We start from the raw sequence: 5,793 nt of genomic DNA, 5'->3' as shown, positions 1-5,793 counted from the left end.
AACTTCAACGATCATCAGTTAGAGGTCAACAAACAAATGAACAATTATTTTGTTTTTCTGTCTGCGTATGTTCTTTTATATTTCGTTTATAGCATTGTCTTCTATGTTTGTCATTTAATTCTCTTATATTTTTTATATTTTATTCTTAAATTTCTGTACTTTTTTCTTCTTTTCTTGCACATTTTTTTATTTAAAAAAAATATATTTTAAAAAATACACTCTCAGAAAAGCTTAATGTTGAATCATAGTATTCGTATCTTGAAACATACTAATCGCACTTTGTTTGGTATCAAATGGACTTTGTTTGGTGTCAAATAGCACTTTGTTTGGTATCAAATGGATTTTGTTTGGTATCAAATAGACTTTGTTTAGTATCAAATAGCACTTTGTTTGGTGTCAAATGGACTTTGTTTGGTGTCAAATGGACTTTGGTATCAAATAGCACTTTGTTTGGTATCAAATAGCACTTTGTTTGGTATCAAATGGACTTTGTTTGGTATCAAATGGTTTGGATCACATTTTTCAACTCCAAAAAATTCACTTCGACCAAAACCATTCACACACGACACAAATCATCGATAAAATGTACAACATATAAAACCTGAGATTCATAAAAGGCTAACAAAGGGTTAAGATACGTTTCTAATAACTACCTAAATCAAACGAATTTGATGTAACTTTAAAAGGATGTTAAACTGAATCGTATTTCTGTGCAAAATAAAGCATTGTTTCGGTGGTTTCGTATTTAAGATGGTTTAGTTTGAACGATAAAGTTCACTTTGCAACGCATTCAAATTGCATCAAATTTAAACGATATTATCGTTCAATACACTTTAAAAAAATGCACAGATGACATGGTGAGTTTCATGCTAAGAAATGCAGGAATTAATCTATTTTAAAATATATTTCTTATCATGTAATTTATTTTAATTATGTTTTAAAAAAATTAAGATAATTATTTACATTTATTGACAGGAAAACATTTAAATGTCAATAAAAGACTGCTGCAAAAAGAAAAAATGATTACAAACCTATAAGTTATTCTGCAATGTTAGAAAATTTGGAGAATAAATTATAATACAGTTCAATTTAATGCAACCTTAATATCATACGAAACAGAACCAGGTTATAATTCTCAGTAAAAAACTCCGTATCAAATAACTGTAAAAAGAAGTGGCAGTCAGGATGCCAATACTTTTTAGCTACACGGAACAAAAATATGATAAACCGTAACTTTTACAGTAATATTTACTGTAAAATTACTGAATCACAGTAACTAGCTAAATATTACTGCAAAGATTACGGTATAAAATTTTATGGTATAATGGATTTTACAAATGCTGCACTCAGGATGCGAATACGTTTTACAGTAATTTGATCTGGAATTTGTAACAGTGTAGTTTTTAAGCTAGGTTACATAATGTTGTAGTACAAATTGCACGGAAACATGATTTGTTCAAGATTGTATAAGACTTATAAAGGTGTCAAAATTAATGTGTGAACTAGTTGCCTATAGTTAATACTAATAAAATTTTTAAAAAAATTTTATTGTTGTTTCCTTAGAAACTCAAAAGGGTTAATTTCTTAATAAAGTAATTCTCAAAAACAATTTCCTACATAACAATAAATTTATCTCCTTGACTGTAATAAAATCAAGTTCCTTTTACACGTTCTATCCATTTTCTTAATTTTTAATTTGTTCTTTTTACTTTTTGTTTATTTATTTATTGAGTTTTATTTATTTATATATTTATTGAGAATATAAAATTACTTTTAATTAAAGAAAACTGAGAAAAGGAATCTAAACGATAAATAGGTACAACGGTAAATACGGTAATTACAAACAAATCCCTGAAAAAATACCAAAACTCAGAGTGCCAGTACTTTTTACCGTTAATTCATTTTAACCGGAACAAGTTATGGTAAAAAGTCTAATCACAATTTTTACAGTAATAATTACAATCAAATCACTGAATCACTATAATTAAACAAATATTACTGCAAAAATTAAGATGTAATATTTCAAGGTAAAAATGGATTTTATGGTAAAATGGATTTTATAGCGAAATGGATTTTGGGGATAATGCACAGTATTTGATCCGAAATTTTTTAAAGTATGGCATTTAAAAATGTTTCTAAATATTTTCCCATGAGTACAAGAATGGCCAAATTTTCATTTAAATACTTGTTTTTTAATATTCATTTTGTGATAAGTGTAATAATATTTTGAAAAAAAGTGTTCGTTGCAATCGAAGCAAAACATTTAAAGAAATAAAAACCATTATGATAATATTTTTCATACAATAATCATATTTCAAAGTTTGATTCACAAACTTACAATTTTAAATTTTAACAATTCCATATTGTTGTGACTCAGAAACTATTCAACCAATTAATTTCATATTTAAAAACAATTTAGCACCATCAGAGACTGGTGGATGTTTAGTTTACATGTAGTTGAACAGTTGAACAATTTAAAAATGCTTATACTCAACCCCATTTCAAATGTATAACATCGTCAAAAAAAAGTAGAATTTATAATTGTAGACGAAGCAATCGTTTCAGGGCGAATGCGACTGAAATTGATGAAATTAAAATATTAGAGTTGTTAAATTATTTCCAATAACCGTCAAACTATTAACCTTCTTAAACTATTAATCTACATTTTTTTCAAATTGAGACTTTCCCTCTTTTTTTAAAACAAATTTTCACTCGAATGAGGAGGGAAACTAATAAGTATACTTATTTAAAAATTTTGACTTTGCATCTGATTTTTAATAAAAATTATAAGAGAAAAAATTAAAAATAACAATTAAAACTATTCGACGATGTTAATTAAAATATTACGTTTATAATTTTTCACGAAAAAATCGTTGCACAAATTATTTCTAATGTTTAATCATTCCCTTTAACGTTTAAACTATTAAGCTTTATAAACTAGGTCCACATTTTTAAATTTGTGATAAAAAAAAAAATTTTAAATATCCACATTTTTAATAACAAAATCAGCAAAAATAAAGCAGCATCAAAAAAAAATTTAAAAAATTATCCTTAAATCTGATTTTTTTTTTTTTTTTTATCAAGAAAGTACTTATCAAATAACGTAAATAAATTCTTGAAACTATTAAAAAATGTCATTCATCACCGATTTGTTAATTTATTACGTAAAATCATACAAGAGAGCATACATTGTTCCAAGAATGCAATTAATTTAAAATTTTCCAACAAAATTTAATTAAAATTTTCTAATTGGATGCATAAAACGCCGTTTCTTAAATTATTTTATATCAGTTTCAATTTATGATTAAATTATGAATGATCAATGATTAATTTGTTGATGAATGATCAAACTGTTTATTATTCACTTTAGAAAAATAACTTAAAAACTGTAACGAATATACTTACAATTTTTTTCTCTAATAACTTTCTTTGAAAATTCTTAATTTTTCGCAAAAATAAAAATTTTAGCAGCGTTTGCTGAAAAGTATTCTGTCATGTGTTGTTTTCATATATAATGAAAATTTCAAAATAATGAAATCATTTATACAGTCAGGGAAGTGAAAATTACTTAAAGAAACGAAAACGGAAGCACATTGATTTATTTTGTTCTTAAAAAAGAACCACTTACAAAACGAATTAGTTTTAAAACAAAATTAATTCATCATGATAAATTTGGAAATAACGGTGATATATCACCTGTCAATAACTGAAATAAAACAAAACAATAAATAACTTTAAACAAAATACTTATCAATCATTTAATTTTTAAAAATCGTTTTTTTCTAATCTTTCTTCTTATTTTTCGTCCGAAACAGGAAATCTTTTAGACCCATTATGAAAAGCACCATAATACAATACTTATTGTAACACTTTAAAAAAATAATAATAATAAAATGTTACAATGAGACCAATTGTTTAAGGATATCTTATTAATTATTTATCGGAGTATTTAATCATTATGAGAAAAACTCAGCAGATAATGATCCTTGTAAATAATTTATGATCTTAAAAATCTTCCATAGAAAAGATGATAATAAAGGTCTGTCCAATTAAAATTGCTTTAAAAAAAACTACGGAAGCTTTGATAAAGTCACGTTGAGCCTTAAGTCAGAATTTATTTCGATAAAGACTATTAACATATAAATGCATATTTCCTGAATCGTTGAGTACTTCGAGTTGGATTTCGAAATTATTTTAACAAAAAAATTTTTCAAATGTTAATCGAAGTTATTATTACATTTCAATTTTAACAATGACAAGATGAGAGTCCTGTCTTTGAGAAACAACATATAAACTATTTAAATCAAATGTTTTCAACCTTTTAATTTGTGTAAACTATCAGATTTTTTAGAAAAACTTTAACCCTTTGACGCAGATGGGGCTCCAATGTCCCTTTCATATATTTATTTTTAACGCTCTAATTACAAGCAAAAATATATTTTGGTATTTTTTTAATTACTAAAAAACGTCCTTTATATTATCTAAATTACATTTAGACTAAAATATAAAATCCAAAAAAAGTCGTTTGAAAAAATTTTCTTTTCATTCATAATCGAAAATTTATCAATAAATGATTTTGTAAATTAATAAAAATTTCGATGTTCAAAAATTGTTGTTGAACAAAAAGATTGTAGAAATATTGAGTTACGTCGAATCTCAGTAGAACTAGAACTAGTGAACCCAGCCCTTATAAAAGAAAATTATAAAAGAAAAGTGTTCATTAGAAGAGGAGGGTTGTCACACTTTTGACACTATCAAAATGAGATTCTAGTTTTGACACTATCAAAATGAGATTAAAGTAGTAGTTAATAATCTGTATGCAAAAGTGTTAACATTATTGCCTGTAACTACTATTTACTAATAAAAATTGTATTTACGTCTCATATATCGTATCTATGGCGTTAGAAATTCTGCATGTTATTTATATCCCAGGTAGTTACTAACAATATCATAAAATACTATTTATATCACAAGTAGTATGCATTTCTAACAATGAAAAACATAATCCAGTAACGTTTTAAATGTTCGTGCACTAAATTATATTAGTGAAATATTAATACTTTGGAGGCAGTGCGTTAAGTGTAATGACATTTATTAATTTCTTTGCTTTTAGTGGCATGGACATGCCTTTTGTATCGGACTTTTAAATCAATCTAAAATGTTCTGGCCGATTTAGAAAGTTCTGATATTGTATGTGAGATTTTTGTTTCATAACGCATATTTTTGAAAAATCATATGAAAATGTTTGCTTTGAGTTTTACTGATTTCTCATAATCAGGCATATAACTAAAACTATTTTATTTCCAATTCATTTTCAACTAAATTTCATTTCGCGAATTAGCATTTCTTTTATTTTCACTTTATATTTTCAATTCAAAAAAAATATATTTATTTAATAAATAACTATGCAACATTAATACAAATGTTAATTCTTTGATTGGTGTTCTTTAAAGAATAAAAATGTAAAGTTATTTCAAAATTGTTTGTTACAATAAAAAATTTACTTAATAATAAGAGAAATACACAGAAGTCAATTGTCATTTATATTAGATCATTCTCCATAAAAAATAAAAATAAAAAAACAAGTAACGCGTATCAATATAACTAAAAGTAGGCGTCCTTATGAATATTTCAACTTCGCTGAAACTGAGAAATTCGACAAAGAAAGGGAAACCCTTTTTCTGTGTGACAGTGTGTCCGAAACAAAGGCTATGCATAAAATAGGCCAAAAAAACTAAAAGGCCACCTTCGCCAAACCAGGCAGATTCCTTAAAGGCGGGGCTCTGCCCTTTG

This window comes from Parasteatoda tepidariorum, chromosome 6 (genome assembly GCF_982258835.1).
Source record: "Parasteatoda tepidariorum strain Cologne lab strain chromosome 6, Ptep-v5.0, whole genome shotgun sequence".
Taxonomy (NCBI): Eukaryota; Metazoa; Arthropoda; class Arachnida; order Araneae; family Theridiidae; genus Parasteatoda; species Parasteatoda tepidariorum.
Note: the sequence above shows the minus strand (reverse complement) of the source record.